Genomic DNA, 22,018 nt, shown 5'->3' with positions numbered 1-22,018 from the left:
TTCATAGGTTTGCTCAAATGACACTAACTGGTAAGTGCTTGGAGAACAAATGTGCTACACAAAAATGCTCAAAAGACTTGATAGTCTGAAACTAAACTTTGAAAATAGTAAAAAGAAGTCTGTGCTAGAGGTATAGAGAAGGCAGCTAGCAATAGGCCTAAATACAAAACTGACACTGAAACATATACAATAATGTGCAGCGCCTCTATACCAACATACAGTATCTATATTTTTTATATATATATATATAAAAACTATAAGTGTATATGAATCTTACGTAAAGCAATAACCTCCTAATAACTGTGATGTTATATTGAATCAAAAAAGTCCCAGAATAAAGTTCATGCCAATGATAAAAAAAAAATGGCCGGCATTCAGTCCGTGTGTATGGCACATTTTGGAAAACCAGCAGCTGACCAGTTTCTGATTCACATTATAAAGCAATGGCTGACCAAAGTGTTCTGACAAGGGGGCTGTACCCCTATCAAAATGCACTAGCTCAGCAGGGGAGATCACTGTACTAACATCAGAAAAAAAAAACTACTAGTGTATAGTAGGCTTAACTGTGGGTGACTATCATTGTGCAAGAATATGAGTCACATTAATGCTGACCTCATGGCATATACAAAAATACAAATTATTGAGGATAAAAGAATTCAGAGTCATGCAAAGTCTCTTTGTAAAAAAAAAAAAACCTTTGGTCCATGCCCCTAGCATTTTTTTTATTATCAAATGTACACTGCAGTCCTGTGCACATGTGTTACATCATCATTGGCCAAAGAGAAGTGTCACAGTACCCAAAGAAGTGAAAGAGAAGATGGACCAGCAACTGTACGATGGACATTTCACGGCTAAGTAGGACAAATCGAAAGGTAAGTGTGCCATACAAAGTGAACATGCTGGCCATTGAAAAATGATGCTGCTGCTGCATTATTCATTCAGCCAAGCTTGGGTCGTGATTTCATCCAATGATCTTGATCATGGTGTCTTGCTGATGTGGCAGGCTTTAAGGATCTGACTGCTATATCCACTTGCCACAATAAAATGGATAAGTTTAGAAAAAACATGGTTTCATTGGATACATTTTTACCTTTTCCCAGGAATATGGAAATGCTATGGCTGTAGGTTGACCTTCTTATTCAGCCCACACTTCCACCATGGGTTGAAGGAAAGGAAATCACTTGATTTCCCCCATCAACCCAGTCTGGGTTGATGGTGGAATGCCTCCCATAGTGTTACTGTGTTCTGCTGCTGGGGGGAGGGGGGCAGGGAGTCTTCCAGAAGAACACAATGATTACTGCTAGCCATGATCACATGTAAAAAAATCTGGATGGTTGTACCCAAGCTGATCAGTTAATCAATTTGCATACAATCAGCCTGCCCACATGGATTGAATTGTGGCCTTTTCCTGCTGAACAAGCTTAATTTTGATCCATGTATGGCCTTTTAAGGTGCTTTACTTAAGCTCCAGACCTTCTGAAGGGTTGCCCTCTGGTTTCATAAATGCCCTCCAATGGAACCCTAACCCATCCCCCATCCATATTTTGTGCCCCCCCCCTCTTATTTTGCTCCTAATTTTCTTACCCTTGGGAAGGCTTTAACTTGAAATGCTTAGGGAAGCAATCCATACAATCTTTGTACTATTGTTGGCCTTCTTCCAAGTGACAACAGTTTTGAACACCGGATCTTATTTGCTGTGGTTTGATCTGAGTATTTTATGCCCTAGTCTAGTTCATTTTCTAATACACATCTGTATTAATGTGATCTCCTATTTGTTACATTGTTCCATTGTACTGTGTCATGAGCCGTTTTCTCTTTGCATTGGGTTGTCTTCTGTTTTTCTGCTTAAAAATTGAGAATTAAAAAAAAAAAAAAATCTGATTGCACTGTCTGGCATGGGTGCTTGGGCCACAATTATTTCTGTACACTAATACAAATCCATTGGCAGGTAAAAAAAAAAATCCATATATGCATTTAAAATATACTTGATGAATAAAAGTGTATCTAACGCCACTTTTTTTTTACATTCCTTTTGAAAAGAGTAAAAGTCTGACAGGTTAACTTAGCACAACCACAATTTATGAAGCTTATTTACCCACATTTGGGTAAATCCAAGATGTCAACACACGTGGGGTACAATGGATGACCATAACTCTGAGAGAACCACCTTTGCGGTCATGGTATATTGCCTTATAGGTAGGTATATATACTGTATGTGAAAAAGTGGATAGGGGGCGCTAATAAACAAAAAGTGAAAATCCAAAAAACACAATGACAGTATACAATCACAATAAAGTGCATGTGCAATAAATGCCAATAAGAAAAGTGCAATAGTGCAAAAGTATTATGATCTCATCCGTGAAATGAGTATACAAAAAAACATTGAACACAAAGAAAAACACACAAAAAAGTCCATAAACTGAATAGACTAAATAGCAAGTGTCCGTTTGTTCCTTGCTTATCACTGTGCATGCGATAAGATAAGATAAGCAGGATTCCACCTTCACCGATCTATATCACCCAATAGTGCATAAAGGATGGCCCCTTACCGCATGAAGTTGACCTATTTCGCTAAAAAGAGGTCAATTAAAGCTTGTTGTCACCATGGACAAAGAGTGGACACCTGAAGTTCCTGTAGGTCAGCTGGTTAACCACTTGCCGACCGGCCACCGCCGTTATACGTCGGCAAGTTGGCTCGGCTGGGCAAGAGCACGTAGTATGACGTCCTCTCTCCCAGCCGCCACTAGGGGCGCGCGCGCGCCCCCCGCTCGCCCCTGACTCCCGTGCGTGTGCCTTGGCGGGCGCGATCGCCGCCGGGCACACGCGATCGCTCGGTACAGAGCGGGGACCGGGAGCTGTGTGTGTAAACACACAGCTCCCGGTCCCGTCAGCAGGGGAAATGCTGATCTTCGGTTCATACAATGTATGAACCGAGGATCAGTGTTTCCCCTAGTGAGGCCACCCCCCCCCCACAGTAAGAACACACCCAGGCATACTTAACCCCTTCCCCGCCCCCTAGTGTTAACCCCTTCACTGCCAGTGGCATTTTTATAGTAATCCAATGCATTTTTATAGCGCTGATCGCTATAAAAATGCCAATGGTCCCAAAAATGTGTCAAAAGTGTCCGCCATAATGTCGCAGTACCGAAAAAAAAATTGCTGATCGCCGCCATTACTAGTAAAAAAAATATAATAAAAATGACATAAAAATACCCCCTATTTTGTAAACGCTATAACTTTTGCGCAAACCAATCAATAAACGCTTATTGCGATTTTTTTTTACGAAAAATATGTAGAAGAAAACGTATCGGCCTAAACTGAGGAAAAAAAAAGTTTTTTTATATATTTTTGGGGGATATTTATTATAGCAAAATGTAAAAAATATTAATTTTTTTCAAAATTGTCGCTCTATTTTTGTTTATAGCGCAAAAACTAAAAACCGCAGAGGTGATCAAATACCACCAAAAGAAAGCTCTATTTGTGGGAAAAAAAGGACGCCAATTTTGTTTGGGAGCCACGTCGCACGACCGCGCAATTGTCTGTTAAAGCGACGCAGTCCCGAATCGCAAAAAGTACTCTGGTCTTTGGGCAGCAATATGGTCCGGGGGGTAAGTGGTTAAAGCGTCATAGGGATATAAAAGCAGAGAGATACCGCCATGGCATAATACAGTTTATTTAAAATATTAAAAACAAACACAATGCCGAGTGGAGGCTTACTTGAATAGTGCACACATCCCGGCACTGAGGCTTTGGGCTTGTTGATCAGAAAAAGATCGTAGAAACCGATCAAAATAGAGAGCGATGTCCGCGCTGGGATGGTCTGCAGCGTGCTCTTCACCTCGCAAGGCTGAGGAACCAGCTGGACAGGAAGATGCTGTGCGTGGTCTGCAGCACATGCACAGTGATAAGCAAGGAACAAATGGACACTTGCTATTTAGTCTATTCAGTTTATGGACTTTTTTGTGTGTTTTTCTTTGTGTTCAATGTTTTTTTGTGTACTCATTTCACGGATGAGATCATAATACTTTTGCACTATTGCACTTTTCTTATTGGCATTTATTGCACATGCACTTTATTGTGATTGTATACTGTCAGTGGCCCAGATTCAGGTAGAATGGAGCAATATTTGCGTGGGCAAAGAGCAAAGATTTTTCTCTGCGCCCACGCAAATATTTCCATTTGCCCAGCGATTCACGGAGCAGTAGCTCCGTAAATTGCGCGGGCGATATGCTAAACAGCCGGGCGTAAGGCTGCCTAATGTAAATGATCCCGCCGGGGGCGGGAATCATTTAAATTAGGCGCGCTCCCGCGCCGAGCGAACAGCGCATGCTCCGTCGGGAAACTTTCCTGACGTGCATTGCGGCAAATGACGTCGCAAGGACGTCATTTGCTTCTAAGTGAACGTGAATGGCGTCCAGCGCCATTCACGAATCACTTACGTAAACAACGTGAAATTCAAATTTCACGGGCGGGAGGCGCAGCTATACTTTAGCATAGGTTGCCCCTGCTATAGCAGGAGCAACCTTATGCTAAAGTCGCCGTACGGAAACTCCGTACCTTGCGTGCACAAGGCCCGCGCAACTTTTGTGAATCGGTGGTAGTATGCAATTTGCATACTATACGCCGATCACAATGGCCGGGCCCCCTAGCGGCCAACGCAAGAATGCAGCCTGGGATGTGAAGGCATAAGGAGGCTTATGTCTGTCACATCCTAGGCTGCAGTCGGTGTATCGAGGTTCCTGAATCAGGAGCACTCGTTACACCGGAGCAAGTAAGCACTTGCGCCGCGCAACCTATGGTTGCGCGGGCGCAAGTGCTTCTTGAATCTGGGCCATTGTGTTTTTTGGATTTTCACTTTTTGTTTATTAGCGCCCCCTATCCACTTTTTCACATTTTACATTCATATTTGAATTTTCTGGGGAGCAGCTTTCTCACATTTTTTATTATTTTTATTATTTTTTTCCTTTATTATCATTATTTTTGGCGTAAGATCTTTACCCCATATATACTGTATGGTTTGGCAGTGTTTTGGTGTGTCCAGTTGGAGAGACTTCACCCCCTCTTCATTGCCCAGAGACATAACAAGTAAAAAAAGAATACCACCTTGGACAATTGTTATTTACAAAGGTCTCCTTTTGAAGATTCTCCCTCAACTTATGGTCAAGTGGCAAAAGTGACAACCTTAAAGTATTGTCCCACCAGGTCACCAAGACAAATACAGGATACCAGGATGAGCACCAGCAGGGTCATAGACAGACAATAAAAAACTGAAAGTGGTTGAAATCTAATTTCCACTCTCCCGAAATCTGAAAGCGGTTTGACATAGGCATACTTTCAGTTAGCTGGTGGATTCACCAGGTTCAGAATATATGGGTTTTACTGAAAGAACTTGATTTACATACAGAGCTCTTATTTGCTAATGAAAAATGCTTTATAAGGATAAACTAAAAGTGCTTTCTGTGCAAGTTTAACTTGTTTTAAAAATCAAGCACAATTTGCATAGAATTTAATTGTTACTGTACTAAAGCAGTAGTAAAGTCCAATATATATATATATATATATATATATATATATATAAAAAACTGCCAGTGTGCATTGCTCTAAATGACGTCGCAAGGACGTCATTGCTTTCGTCGTGAACGAAAATTACGTCCATCCGTATTTGCGAACGACTTAGGCAAACAGCGTAAAAATGTCAAAACTTGGCGCAGGAACGAAGGCCCTACTTAACATTGGCTGCACCTCATAGACCCAGGGGTAACTATACGCCGGAAAAAGCCGAACGCAAACAACGTAAAAAAAAGCGACGGGCGGTCGTTCGTTTCTGAATCGGCGTAACTCCTCATTTGCATATTTGTCGTGTATACAAACGGAAGCACCACCTAGCGGCCAGCGTGAGATTGCAGCCTAAGATCCGACGGTGTAAGTTACTTACACCTGTCGGATCTTAGGGAGATCTATGTGATTTCATGCTCATTATAACATACACTGCAATGCAAACAACACCATATCACCAGCATTCCACCCTTAGAGCCCTTCTGACGAATTGAAACGCAAAGCAATCAGATGATTGAGCAGTAAAAATGTGCTCTCTTGTTGGGCTTTACATTCATTACAGAGGGTTATAGTGGATTATCTGGGGATATCAAACAGCTGGTTGTCAAACTGTGCCCTTATTTGCAGCAATAAATGACAGTTTATTATCACTAGCTTTCATTGCAGCTGGAGATTAATGCATCTATATCCTCATGATGGGCAATTTATTAGAGCATACATAAAAAGCAATAGTAGGATGTACTGTATGTGACACAGTCAGAAGTATTTGCTAGCTTGCCTGTGTTAGTCAAAATGACAACTTCTGTACATGCTTAAAAACATTACATTTAAATGAAAATGTCAAACTAAAACAAAAGGCATACGGTATAGCTGCTCAGCATTTAAGCTTTTAATCCAGGCATTGGTGCAACCAGCCTTGAGATCTTTAACATTTTCTAAATTGAATGGCCCTTCCACCATTTTAATGGGATCATACATAAGGTCAATGAGTATACACAGGCATTTTCTGCTTCCAGGTACATAGAGTGCACATATGCATAAGCATTATTTATGGTCAATTATATATCTTAAAGGAACCCTGTCTTGGGAGAAATTAAAAAGGTTGCTATTGCTGACCACCTTTTAAAAAGTAGCCATTTGACTTTCTATAAATGTCACTTTTTAACACCCCCTTCCTAATGTTAGACAGAATACTTTCTTACCCCCTCTAACATTAGGAAAGTTGATGTTAACCATTTCCACACCAGACCTTTTCACCCCCTTCTTGCCTGTTGGCGATAGTTCCTTCTAGGGGTATATAGACTTATCTCTGCCCTGACCAGGTTGACCCTCTGACTCCGCAGGCCTGGAAATCACTCTGATTAACTTGACACGTACACAGTGTAGTCTCTCAAAGCAATCTGAAAAATGCTTTATTCTTGTGTCGGTTATATAGACTGAACAGTAGCTTACAAGCATAAGTTAGAGGGGTTGTAAAGGTACATTCCCCCCCCCTAAACAGCTTCCTTTACCTTACTGCAGTCCTCCTTCACTTACCTTATCCTTCCATTTTGCTTTTAAATGTCCTTATTTCTTCTGAGAAATCCTCACTTCCTGTTCTTCTGTCTGTAACTACACACAGTAATGCAAGGTTTTGTCCCCGGTGTGGAGAAAGCCTCTTGAGGGGGCGAGCAGGAGTGTCAGGATGCCCACTAACACACAGCTCCTTTCTCTATCTGCAAAGTAGAGAGTGTCCTGACACTCCTGCTCGCCCCCTCCCCCCTCAAGAGGCTTTCTCCACACCAGGGAGAAAGCCTTGCATTACTGTGTGGAGTTACAGACATAAGAACAGGAAGTGAGGATTTCTCAGAAGAAAAAAAGGACATTTAAAAGCAAAATCGAAGGATGAGGTAAGTGAAGGAGGACTGCACTAAGGTAAAGGAAGCTATTTAGGGGAAAAAAAATACCTTTACAACCCCTTTAAGTCCCACAGTAACTTTCCATAGTTTACTAAATACATCTGGCATATGACCCAGACCAGGGATATGCAATTAGCGGACCTCCAGCTGTTGCAAAACTACAAATCCCATCATGCCTCTGACTCTGGGTGTCATGCTTTTGGCTGTCAGAGTCTTGCTATGCCTCATGGGAATCGTAGTTCTGCAACAGCTGGAGGTCCGCTAATTGCATATCCAGGACCTAGACTAAACTTATCTAGCAGAGTACAAACGTCATTTTGGGGAAATCACGCGATTTATAGGAAATGTATAGGAAATCGAAAATTACTGAAATTGTGTGATCTATGTGGGTGTATTTCTAAGCTAGAATCATACTATATTAGTGATACAAGGTATGTCAAAATGGATGCTATAACGAAATGGAGTTAGTTAAGCTCATAATATTCCTTTACTGCCCAGGCCAATTTTCAGCGCTGTCACACTTTGAATGAGAATTGTGCGGTCTTGCGACGTTGTACTCAAATTAATTTTGATATCCCCCCCCCCCACAAATAGCGCTTTCTTTTGTTGGTATTTGATCACCTCTGCGGTTTTTATTTGTTGCGCTATAAACAAAAAAAGAGCGCCAATTTTGAAAAAAAACACAATATTTTTTACATTTTGCTATAATAAATATCCCAATTTTTTTTTTTAATATATATATTTTTCCTCAGTTTAGGCAGATACGTATTCTTCTACATATTTTTGGTAAAAAAATCTCAATAAGCATATATTGATTGGTTTATGCAAACGTTAAAGCGTCTACAAAATAGGGGATAGATAGATGTGATTTTTATTTACTACTAATGGCAGCGATCTGTAATTTTTATCATGACTGACATTTAGGCGGACATATCGGACACTTTTGACACTATTTTGGGACCATTCACAATTATACAGCGATCAGTGCTATACAAATGCATTGATTATTGTATAAATGTGACTGTCAAGGAAGGGGTTAACACTAGGGGGCGATCAAGGGGTTAATCGTGTGTCCTAGGGAGTGCTTCTAACTGTAGGGGAGGGGACTGATGAGAGGAGGAAACCGATCGTTGTTCCTATATACAGTACAAGGAACATACGATCAGTTCTCCTTTCACCTGACAGGACGTCCCTGCTCTGTGAGGAGCAATCGCGAGTGCCCGGCAGTCATCGTTTCCGACGGGCATGCGCATCGAGTACATCACTAGAAGGCCGGGAAAACAAGAATGTCATATGACGTTCACCTAGAGGGAGGGAGGGTGCCTGCTACCTTCATTTTACTATACGGTGGAAGGCAAGTGGTTAAATAATGACAACACAATTCATTGTCATAGTCAAAGTTAAACCTGCCTTGGAAGTTTGAATATGATTGAATGCAAGAAGCACAAAGATAGTAAATTATGCAGTGCATACTTTAAGAAGTAGACTTCCATTAGCCAAGTAAGGAGCGGCATAAAGAGATGGATTGCAGATTATACAGATTAAGTTGAAGCTTGTTAACTTTCCAACCTAACCACTTGCGGACCGCTGCAAGCCGATATACATCGGGACAATGGCATCTTTTGGCAAATGGACGTACATGTGCGCTCTAAAAAGCCACGGGGCAAGCGTGCGCCTGCCACACTCTCCGTGACCGTGCCCTGCAAACTCTATGTAAACCAGTGTCCCGTGATCATGTCACAGAGAGGCAGTACGGGGAGATGCCTATGTAAACAAGGCATTTCCCTGTTCTGATATAAAAGTAGTGCAGCGCTGGAAATAATGAACAAGTGTATAGCAAATAAATTACTATAAATAAGCAAGTGAAAAAAGTGAAAAGGAGAAAAACTAAAGCAGAGTCCCTATCACATTGAAGTCCCCCCCCCCCCCCGGGACCTGAATTATATCCGGCTAATATTCTGATGTTAACTCAGAGATATAAAAGAGAAATTCTCTCATAGTGCAGTATAATAAATCAAATAGGTTTAATAAATGAATAAAATTGCACTTACAGAAACGATAATAGTATGTCAGCAGTCAGATCAGAATTGGTAAAAAAGCTGTGGTGTCTTCATTAGCTTCTCTCTACTTCCTATACAAATTGTCTATCCACTGTGCCAAAAGAGCAACTCTTTGCTCTCATTAATGACTGAAAAACATCAAGCAAAATACAATGTGGCCTCAGGTATCCACAAGTACCTTTTGGGACCTATGTTAATGTGTTTTGGGCTTGTGTAAATGGTGTTAGTTTGACATAAATTTGGGATGCTTCTAAGATAATTCAGAATTTATTAGCAGGTGCATTTCTCCTTCAGCTGACCTCTTGCAGACCTGTATTTTGCCTGCATCAATTTGGTTTTGCATTCCCCTATACTTGCACAGGCTCGTATTGCCCTTATGGTTTCAAAGTCCTAGAGATCTTTGGCACGCCAATCGCAATTTTCTCTGAGAAAGAGAAGGGCTGGGCCTGTCACTTCCACTTATTCAAAATTCTTACTAATACTTGAGTAACGGGCGAACTAAATCTACAATAAGGAGCTGCAAGAATTGGAAGAGGGTGGGTCAGACCTAGATCTTTTTTTAACATAAAGCTGAAATCACACACCAGGGTGTCTACATTTTCCATAATTCAAATGTTTTTATGAATAACATTCCTACGCAAAAACAAAAAAATGAAAACTCTGGATGAATAAATTATTTAGGGCTTATGCACACTTGAGTTAAAAAACACTGCTTTTACAGGTGTTTGTTTTTTTTTTTTCTCTGCCTCTAAACCACCCTCCATGTTAGCTTATGTATCCATGCACATAATAGGCATTTACAGGAGCTTAGAGGCAGGGGTGTTTAGATGAAGAAAATATCCATCCTAATGCATCCTACGCATTAAGGTGAAAACATTTCTGACACTGACCGGCCCCCCAGCCCCCCCTGTTTCACTCACCTGACCCCCTTTGATCTCTCAGTGAAGATGCGCTACCTCTCTGGCCCGGGGTTCTCGGCTCTTGATTGGATAGACTGATAGCAGCACAGCCATTGGCTCTCACTGCTGTCAAGCAAATCTAATAAAGCGGGCGCCGGGGGGCGGGGCCGTGTCCTACATTCGGCACTATGGACACCGAATGCTGGACTTGGGAACACTCCCGCAAGGTAACCCCCCTGGGAGAGTGCTTCTCCTAGGGGGTTATATAATACAGGGAGGAGCTGATAGAGAGAGCTGCCGGGGGACCACAGAATAGGAGGATCGGGGCCACCCTTTGCAAAACCAATTACACATTGAAGGTATGACATGTTTGTTATTTTAAAAAAAACATGACGCTCTACAATTACTTTAAATATGTTTGCTGCAAAAAAAATAAAAAAAATAAAAAACTGTTACTGCAACAAAAATGATGTGAAACATATCCAGATATTTCTACTCATTTTAGCTCACTTGTTTTAGAAGTGATTTTATTTATTTTTGAAATGGTTAAACCTTTACATACAATTCCTTTGTATGGTTTCTCTTGAATTGCATTTTCAGGAAAGTAAATATCCACTCACAAAGCACTTATTGTGCTGCAGTCAGCATAGGTTCATTGCAACACTAGTAGTCTATTCGATGAACAGCCTATGAATGAAATAACATTCTAACAAAAATCCATGTTCCCTTCTACCAACATTCAGCCCCAAATTGTTTGTTAAACACTATTAACTTCCCTTATGGTCTTTTTTTAAACCAAACTGTCAAGCATGACAAAAGCCTTTCTTGTCAATTTATTATTGACAGTACTGTCCCTGTGCCCATCAATCTGCCTAGGCCTTTCAAATTCAACAACTGCAAACTTTCATCCAGCGCAAGTTAATAATCCATTGCTTAATTAATGATTTTTACTGAGGTAAGCAGCGCTTTCCTAAAGCCGTTTCTTCTATTGCTTTTCATTTTATCCAGTAAATCTACAATATATTTTGTAATGGCATATTATTATTTTTTTCCAGTACATTATATTAATGGTATATATCTTCTCTTTTGAACTAAATGTGGCATTCATTTGTTTCAGTAATGGGCTTTAGTTCAACAAAAAGCAAATAATGGCTTAAATCCAAGCTTTTAATACTTTATAGAACTTTAAACCTGACAAAAAACTAAACATTAGATACACTGTCTTCTTAAGTGAAAATGTCATACAAAGCAGTGTTATTATATCTTGTAAGACTTACATAAAAGATTGTTCCCACTCATCAGCCATGAAAAGTTCTAATTGACTTCTGTGATGTCACTGTTATAGCAGTACAAGAGACAATAATTATTATAGATGGTACTACACACAGTGGATTAGCTTGGAAAAATTAAAAGGGAGAAACTTTTATTTCCTAATTACAAAAGGGACCCAGCAAAATTAGACACAATTATTCTGCTTTTAATGTAGCAATATACTTGAGAAAAGCAATTTGAAAGTACATTGTGGCCATTACTATTATTCATGAAGATGGAGACATTGCCTAAGTTATATAACTCAAAACCATAACAAAATCAAGAGCACCATAACCTTTAGGATGCATCTTAAAGGAAATTATCTTTAACTAAAGCTTTGGTGTTATCAAAAAAGTTTAAGTTTACAAATAGTATGTGACTTACTTCAATAATATTCAGTGATTTTATACTGTGCTAGAGAAATTCTGTATTGCCTAATTTACAGACTTAAGGGCCAGATCCACAAACAAGATACGACGGCGTATCTACTGATACACCGTCGTATCTCTGTTTCTAACTATGCGACTGATTCATAGAATCAGTTACGCATAGCTAGCCCTAAGATCCGACAGGTGTAACTGAATTACACTGTCGGATCTTAAGGATGCAATTCTAGGCCGGCCGCTAGGTGGCGAGGCCATTGCGGCCGGCGTAGAATATGCAAATGAAGACTTACGGCAACCCCCCGAACGGCCCAAACGGGCCGTCGATCTAAATCTACGTAGTTTCCGTCGGGTTACGCCGCGTAAAACTAGGGCTGAGCCCTAGTTCTCTTAAGCCATGTTAAGTATGGCCGTCGTTCCCACGTCAAAATTCAAACATCAACGTCGTTTGCGTAAGACGTCCGTGAATGGCGCTGGACGCCATTTACGTTAACGTCTAAGCAAATGACATCGGTGCGACGTCAGTTAGCGCAATGCACGTCGGGTAATATACCCGACGGAGCATGCGCAGTACGTCCGGCGCGGGAGCGTGCATAATTTAAATGGGACTCGCCCCATTCGATTGGGCCCGCCTTGCGCCGGACGGATTTAAGTTACACCGCTGCAAATTTCCAGGTAAGTGCTTTGTGGATCGGGCACGAACTTGGAAAAATTGTGGCGGTGTAACTTAAATCGGGAAAGTTAAGTTGCGCCCGGGCTACTTTAAATCATGCCCAAAATCTCCTTTTACTTTGCTAGCTAAGTTTTAGTTATAATCGTTTTGGTCAGCAGATTCTTGTCCTACTTGATCCGAAAAGCTCATTACACCAAGCAGAAAACATGATCACTCTAGTACAGGGTTCTCCAAACTTTTTAGCCCGAGGGCCACATTGTAGATTTTACAAATATTTGCGGGCCTGTACAAGGTGATTATACTACTTAAAGCGGGGGTTCACCCAAAAATACATTTTTAACATTACATTCAGCCGAGTTTTCCTAACGACAATCGGCTGTTTTTTTCGTACATACCGTATTTCACCGCCGCTTCCGGGTATGTCTTCTTCGGGACTGGGCATTCCTATCTGATTGACAGGCTTCCGACCGTCGCATACAGCGCATCACGGCTTCTTTCGGCAACTCGTGACGCGTAGTATGCGACTGCGATGGTCGGAAGCCTGTCAATCAGATAGGAACGCCCAGTCCCGCAGAAGACATACCCGGAAGCGGCGGTGAAAATACGGTATGTACGGGGGAAAAAAAAGCCGATTGTAATGACAACTCGGCTGAATGTAATGTTAAAAATGTATTTTTTGGGTGAACCTCCACTTTAAGTTGTATATTGAATGCAACTACCTAAAAGTGTTGTAAATTGAAAAACCCAATAAAAAATGTATTAATAAAAAAAAAAAATTTTTATTTATAAATGAATGAACACAATTGAAATAATCTCATAATAGCCTTTCCATATGTCTCTGTCCCTGTCATAGACTTTTTGCACATCTGTGTCTTCGCCAGAGCCTTTTCCACACGTCTGTGTCCCCACCAGAGCCCGTCTCGGCGTCCGAGTCCCCCATCAGAGTCTTCCCCATGTCTGTGTCCCCAGCAGAGTCTCCCCCATGTCTGTCCCACCCATTAGAGTCTGTCCCACATCTTTGTCCCCACCCTGATTACATCCCCAGATACCCCCTTTAATTTGATCACACCCCCCCACCCTCAGATACCCCCCCAGTCTGATCCCCACCACCCCAGTCCTGCGGACCCGCCTCCAGGTGATGTCACTAGAGGAATCTGCAGCACACCAGGGTGGGTTAGCTGTCACTGGGGCAGGCATGACAAGACCTCCATCCAAATCTCTGGTAGCGGTGGCAGCTGCACAGAGCGGGGAGCCTCCTCCACCCTGACCTCCTCAGCCTGACTCCAGCACACACAGCCAGCCCACACATCTGCTACTTGACAGTGGGGCCCTGCCTCTAACCTGCATGCATGGGAATCCGCCCACCGCTCCGTTATCCTCTTCCTTTATTAGACCCGCTCTAACAGCAGTACACACGCACATTCTCCTGCTGTCTTCTGCTCTGTCTCGCTTACAGTAGCCTAACTCAAACCCACGGGGGGGTTAGTTGAAGCAAGCAGACCAGCAGTTCTGTCCCTGGAGTCTCGGCAGTATTTGAATGAGCTGCAGGCCAGATAGAACATACAAGCGAGCTGAATGTGGCCCGCAGCATGGGGTTTGGAGACCCCACCTCTAGTATGTTATTAGCCTACCTAGGGACCTTGTTCTATTATGATGTAGCTGAAACAATTTTAGGAGAATATATTGTAGGAGCAATCCTGTAAAATTTCCAAAACATCTCTACTGACATTATTAATTCCTTTATTGTTAGAGACTCAGAGGTATTTCAACGTGCATTTTCACTTTGCAGAGTGAATTTTCAACTTACTTTTAAAAGAATACTCAGTTAATAATGGGGATAATTTATCAAAGGCAAATAGAATTGTTTTACTTTGCAAAGCAATGAGGTGAAGCTCTGCTGACGTCTATCAAATTTGTGTGCAAGCATTTTTTTGTGCATGATTAGGTATTTATTGCAAAATGAATTTTCACCATATTAAGGGAAAATGTTCTTGCAAAGTCAAAATCCCCTTGCAAAGTGAACAGCCAATTTGCCTTTAAGAAAACAACCCCAATTCATTAGTAGATCCAAACAGATTAACTGAAACATGAAAAGCTATGTAGTTCCTGAACAAGAACCTTCACAGCAGGATCACCAGGTATGTATTTTCCACAGTGGCAGCTGGTGCTCAATATTGTTTTTGGGGGGGCAGCAAACCAGTGCCACATGCCTTTCCTCCTCCATGGGAGATGGACGGGAAGGTGACCAATTAATATCTAGCACACACTGGGACACAGCCAAATCACCTCTGCTGGTCAGCCAATAGCAGAACACTGTCATCTCTCTCCATACATGCCTGTCACCTATATACATGCCATCTTTATATATACATGCATTTCATCTCTCTATATACATGTCATCTTTCTATATACATGCCATCTTTCTATATGCATACCGCCTCATTGTTCTGCCCGTCCCCGGCCTCCACCAACAAGGATCACAGGTAGGGCGAAGGTGGGTGTATATAGCTGACAGTATACACTACACAGGACAGATTATTATTATTATTATACAGGATTTATATAGCGCAAACAGTTTACGCAGCACATTACAATATAAAAGGGAGACAATACAGTTATAATATAATAAAATACAAGAGGATTAAGAGGGCCCTGCTCAGAAGAGCTTACAATCTAATAAGGTGAGGAAGGTGGTACAAAAGGTTGTAACTGTGAGGAATGAGCTGAATAAAAAAGGTAAAAGATTAGTTAGATGCGTGATAGGCTTCCCTGAAAAGATGAGTTTTCAGGGATCGCCTGAAGGTAGCAAGAGTAGGGGATAGCCAAACAGGTTGAGGTAGCGAGTTCCAGAGGATGGGAGAGGCTCTGCAGGAATCCTGGAGATGAGGAGGAGAAGACAAGGGAACTTGAGAGTAGGAGGTCTTGGGAGGAGAGGACAGTTTGGGTGATATTTGGAGACAAGATTGATGATGTAGCTCGGGGCAGAGTTGTGAATGGCTTTGTATGTTGTGGTTAGTATTTTGAATTGAATTTACTGTGCGATTGGGAGCCAGTGTAGAGATTGGAGGAGAGGGTTGACGGACGCTGAACGGTTGATAAGCCTGGCAGCAGCATTCATGATAGACTGAAGAGGGGGTAGCCTATGGACAGGCAGGCCAAAGAGAAGGGAGTTACAATAGTCAAGGTGAGAGATAACAAAAGAGTGAATGAGGAGCTTGGTGGTTTCATTTGTTAATCACTTCTGTCTCGGAAGGCTTTACCCTCTTCCTGACCAGAGCACTTTTGCGATACGGAACTGCGTTGCTTTAACTGACAATTGTGTGCAACGTTGCACCCAAACAAAATTTACGTCCTTTTTTTCCCACAAATAGAGCTTTCTTTTGGTGGTATTTGATCACCTTTGCGGTTTTTATTTTTGCACTATAAACGAAAAAAGAGCGACAATTTGGAAAAAAAAATTTTTTTTTGTTTTACTTTTTGCTATAATAAATATCCAACAAAAATATATAAAACAACCAATTTCTTTCCCAGTATAGGCCGATATGTATTCTTCTACATATTTTTGATAAAAATAAAAAATACATCGCAATAAGCGTATATTGATTGGTTTGCGCAAAAGTTATAGCGTCTGCAAAATAGGGGGATTGATTTATGGCATTTCTTGTTATGAGTAATGGTGGCGATCTGCAATTTTTATCATGACTGCGATATTGCGGACACATCGGACACATTTGACACTATTTTGGGACCATTGCTATAAAATGCACCGATTACTGTGTAAATGACACTGGCAGGGAAGGGGTTAACCACTAGGGGGTAGGAATGGGTTAGGTGTGTCCTAGGGAGTGATTTTAACTGTGTAGGGGCTGGGCTACCAGTGACACGACATTGATCACTGCTCCTGATGACAATAAGCAGTAGATCAGTGTCCTGTCACAAGGCAGAACAGGGAAAGGCCTTATTTACACAGACATCTCCCTGTTCTGCAGCAAATTCAAAGCAACGTACTTGTATGTTGCTTTGCGCAGCCGTGCCATTCTGCCGACGTATATCTACTGGTGGTAGTCGGCAAGCGGTTAAACGATCTTAGCTAGTTGCATTGCAAGGAGTAGATAGGTAGTCTTTTTATCTTCTGTGATATCTATTACCGAGTTCTATCTGCACTGTCATCTTGAAAGAGGCAGTTTTCTGGTAATAGGCTCTGGTTAGACAAGTTAAGAAAGTACACTTTGTACTTATGTAGCGCCATGCTCCCATTGAGTGTTAAATTCTAGTTGCCTGACCTGTAGTTTACTTTTGATTATTTATAATTTCCTGTCAACAGTTTGGAGGTTTTGCACTGTTCAGTTGGTTTGCTAGATGGTCTTGCTGTGTTTGGCAGATAATGTGTAACGTGTACTATACTTTCTATGTCTTAATAAATTTGTAATATTTTTTTAGAAAATGTACTCTTTGTATGACTATACTTTGACCAGTTACTAGTGCCTGAAAAGTCCAATCAACTCGCCCCCAGTTATCTCTTTATTCATACCTACAGGACGTGGCACATCTTTTTCATTCACTAAATATCCACATGTACACTGCATGTGAGGATATTTGCATTTTCCTCTTTTCATGAGCTGTAGTTTAGCCCAGAAGGATTATGCTAAATTGTTGGTTCTGTTTCAGTTCAGCTATGTTGCACAATTTTCCCTTGACGGTGGGTATCGCTGTTACCACAGGTCAAGGTTGGAAAGGCAGCAGGCTGAATGCATTGGATATCTTTTTCACAGAAGCAGCTCAGGGGGCGTGGTCAACCCGCTGTGCATTCTGGGGAGGGGTACTTAAGGGAAAGACGCCATTTTGGCGGGCTTCGTCTTCCGATCCTGACCTGATGGCCCTCCTGGCCTCAGGGATGTGCAAGCTGTCTTAGCCTTGGAGCCAGCTGGGCCGAGGCCCCACAACTGAGAGTAGGCCCAGGAGTTTCTGGGGTCTACTAATCCAGGGATGGTCCTTCGCTACCTTACCTATGGGAGGAGGCTGAACCAGTGGGATTCAATTGAAGGACGTATCCTGGCAAATTTACCTCACTATGCTGCCAGCATGGCTGAAAGATTCTTGGCACCGTGAGTTGTGTACTTTATTGGAACTATACAAAAAGTGTGCGAGTGGTTACACAATCTTGTGGCAGAAGAATGTGTGACAGCCTGACAACACTTATCAAGTCTGTGGCAGAGACTTTGACGAGCTTTGCACCAACTGCTAGGCCAGTGAGAGTAGGCCTATCTGGTGGTTTCTGAAATCCAGTGTGGAGCAGAGTTAATCCTCTGGATCTAAGTTGTACCCCTGACCTGCAAAGCAAAGGTGCCTGAGTCTTTCCCCATCCCTCTACCCCTCTGTTTGAGAACTTTGTTCAATAAAAACCTTAAAAGAGACTTCATGTTTGGTGCAGACATTCTTGTGGACAACTCTTCAAGGAGAACCCCTGCAACAAGCGTATGGAACAGTAAGGTAACGGCAGGCCCAAATCTAAACCAGCAGCTCCTTTGGGGGTAGTGCTACACATAGAAAATGTTTTAGCCAGGAGTTGTATGCAGATGTGTATTACTAGGTATTAAAGTTGCAGATTTCAACATTTTAAAACTTACAATGACATATTTTACTGATTTACATATACTTTAATTATGTCATTTCAAATGACATCATACTGTAGCAAAAGTGAATATGCTTGGAACAATATGCATGGAAGTATGCATAAGAGAATTTCTATGCTAAAACCAAAATGCTAAATATTGATTTTATTTATGTTGTTTCTGTTTATTGTACTTCATAGACATTTATTCAAATAACAAAAACTAAGAATGGAATTATTTGTCAAATCATTCTCACTTTATAAGTGCAGAAGAATGTTGCACTGGTACTCCCATGGCAAAATATTCCAAGCATCCTTAAGAACTTTTATGTCATAGATTTTGGCTGCCTTATATCCTTCTGTCTCTTTAATCCCAAACTGGCTTAATGATATTGACTTCAGGTCTCTCTGGGGGTTATACCGTCTGTTGCAGGATTCTTTGTTGTTCTTATTGCTGCAGGCAGTTCTTTACGATTTTGGGGGTCACTGTCATGCTACAGAATTTAGTTGGAGCAGATGAAATGCCTCCCTAATGATATTAGCTCATAGATAAAAATCTGCATTTAATTTTTAGCAAGGAGAGTGCTATCTATTTTAAGCAAATATTCAACTCCACTTGAAAACATGTAGCCCAAAATCTTCAGGAAACCTCCACCATGCTTTACTGTTGCCTGCAGCCTCACTTTCATGTATCACCTTCAGCTGTTCAATGAACAAATAGCCTTCTATCAGAGCCATATGTTTCAAATTTTTATTTTTTTGCACACCATGTTTTCATGTGTAGGTAAGCCTTCTAGTTTTGTTTCTACTTTGGAAGTATAACTTTTTGATTGCAATACTTCCATGAAGACTACTTTTGAAAGACTTCCACAGACTGTAGATGGGTGTACAAGGGTCCCAGTATTTTCTGCCCCTTTGGAGCAGATATTGGTGCTGCTCATATTCTGATTTGTAAGGCTTTTTTCTGCTGCACTCAGTTTCCATCGATGACCACTGGGTCAACCTACACATTATGTACTTGTTAGAACTAGGGAAAAAATACTGGCCTTAGCTCTGGCTTCTGACATTCCCAGGTGGTGTGGGTGATGCCACTGTGCTCAACCATACTTCATGGGATCGTTGGATGCTCAAAATCCCACAAGACTGCACTCCAGCCCAATGCAATGGTTTATTTTCACGGGTTGGGACCATGGAATGAATTTTGTTTTTTGTTTGCCCATCAACAGCTTTAATTTAAAATCTTACATTTTGGGGTGGGGGATTTTGATAGCGGAAACTTTACATTTTCATTGAAGGTCTACTTTAAATAGTGACAACAATGGAATATGCCTGAGTAATGAGCATCAGCATAGAAGCCTATAGTTTTCTTTGTGAAAGCATGTGACAGTGTTCTTTAAAGGCAGTCGATTGTGGGAGACAGGGGCAGCTGTTGCTCTATGACACAAAGGGGGCTATTTAGGATAGGCAAATCCACTTTGCACTGCAAGTGCACTTGGAAGTGCAGTCGCTGTAGATCTGAGGGGGACATGCAAGGAAAATTTAAAAACAAAATTTTTGCTTGCACATGATTGGGTGATACAATCAGCAGAGCTTTCCCTAACTTCAGAGCTTCCCCTCAGATCTACAATGATCTACAGCGACTGCACTTACAAGTGCACTTACAGTGCAAAGTGGATTTGCCTTTCGTAAATAACCCCCAAAGTTTTGAAACAAGGGTCTTTACAGGTATATTAGTATCAACTGTTATTTTCATTCAAGATAGCTTTGCTTTTCAAAAGATATTATCTTGTTAAAGCCTATACTGTATGAGATTTTAGTAGTTGGGTTTACAGCTATTTTAACAAACTATGCTTGAGTTCTTTTAATTGTAGTGCTGGGGTACATTTTTTTTTATGTGCCGTCTGTGTACACGGAAAAGCTATTTTAACCACTTGCTTACTGGGCACATATACCCCCCTCCTGCCCAGGTGAAATTTCAGCTTTCGGCACTGCATCGCTTTAACTAACAATTGCGCGGTCGTGCGACGTGGCTCCCAAACAAAATTGACGTCCTTTTTTCCCCACAAGTAGAGCTTTCTTTTGGTGGTATTTGATAGCCTGTGCGGTTTTTATTTTTTGCGCTATAAACAAAAAAGTGAGACAATTTTTAAAAAAATACAATATTTTTTACTTCTTGCTATAATAAATATCCCAATTTAAAAAAAAAATAACATTTTTTTTTCTCAGTTTAGGCCGATACGTATTCTTCTACATATTTTTGGTAAAAAAAAAAAAAAAAAATCGCAATAAGCGACTGGTTTGCGCAAAAGTTATAGCGCTTACAAAATAGGGGACAGAATTATTTTTTTTTAATTATTTTTTTTACTAGAAATGGCGGCGATCTGCGATTTTTAATGGACTGCGACGTTATGGCGGACACATCGGACACATTTTTGGCGCCATTCACATTTATACTGCGATCAGTGTTATAAATATGCACTAATTACAGTATAAATGTGACTGGCATTGAAGGGGTTAACACTAGGGGGTGAGGAAGGGGTTAAATGTATCCCTGCTTAGTGTTCTAACTGTAGGTGGAGGGGGGGTGACTGGGGGGGTGACCGATCTATGTCCCTATGTACAAGGGACACAGATCCGTCTCCTCTCCAGAGACAGCACCGCTGTCTCTGTGTAAAACGGCAATGAGAGATGATCTCATATGTTTACATATGAGATCCTCTCTCATTGGCCGCACAGATCGCCTCGCGAACGGCCACTCTGATTGGCCGTTCGCGGCGATCTGTAATTGGCTGTGTCCGAGGGACACGGCCAACACAGATTTTCCCCGCAGCGCGCTCTGGAGCGCGCGCGGGGACCGCCCTAAGGGGCGGCCGTCAATTGACGGCGGTTTGGAAATTGGGATCCGCACTGTAGCCGTCAATTGACGGCAGGCGGATCCCAAGTGGTTAAGGACCAATATCTGACTGCATCAAATGACTGATAGCTAGTTCTTGAGTCGTCAACACCTTAGCTACTTTTCTATTAATTAGTTATTTTCAAATTTTTGGATAACTTTTAGCTTTGGTAATTAGAGCACATCAGGCTGTTGTTGCTCCCAGTCTGTTAAACAACTCATTTTTTTTTCTTCCTCCCCAAAAGCATCATTGTGAAAAAAAATAAGAGAGTAAAAACAATGCATTCAAAACACTGCACACCCTCACCCCCTGCCGTATTCCCATATACTCAAAAAGTGTTTTGTCTTTTCAACTTTAACGATATATAAAATAAATGTATTAAAGTGGTGGTTAACTCTGTATTTGAACTTGTCCCTGCAGGTACAGTAAGCTTGCAATTGGGCTTTCCTGTAGATACAATGAATATCTCTTAAACGTGCACCATTTAGGAGGTATTCACATTGGCAATAGCAGATGATGTCACCCGTACATGTGCAGTGACGCTCTTCATTCAGGGCACACAGTGTGACTTAGAATGCCCACAAGACACTATGTTTATGTCATTTACTGTCATGTTTTTTTTCTTTGTACAATTGCTTTATCGTCATTGTGTTGAACTTTTTTTTTAATACTTTGTACTTTATGAAACTGTGATGTCTTACTTGTTTTTATAACCCAATAAAAATAAAATTTT

General features: G+C 41.3%; 1 protein-coding gene and 1 non-coding gene across 2 annotated transcripts in view; both read right to left on the bottom strand.

Moving 5' to 3' along the window:
- LOC120927461 (pseudouridine 5'-phosphatase) overlaps window positions 1-22,018 on the bottom strand; it is a 372,162-nt gene that overhangs the window by 30,241 nt on the left and 319,903 nt on the right. The gene's annotated exons all lie outside the window — the stretch shown is intronic.
- On the bottom strand, window positions 2,047-2,204 carry LOC120929897. Its single transcript, XR_005747554.1, has one exon. It is a non-coding gene; the product is annotated as a U1 spliceosomal RNA (small nuclear RNA).

Source organism: Rana temporaria, chromosome 2 (assembly GCF_905171775.1).
Source record: "Rana temporaria chromosome 2, aRanTem1.1, whole genome shotgun sequence".
NCBI lineage: Eukaryota > Metazoa > Chordata > Amphibia > Anura > Ranidae > Rana > Rana temporaria.
The sequence above is the reverse complement of the archived record's forward strand: the minus strand, read 5'-3'. Positions and strand labels throughout refer to the sequence as shown.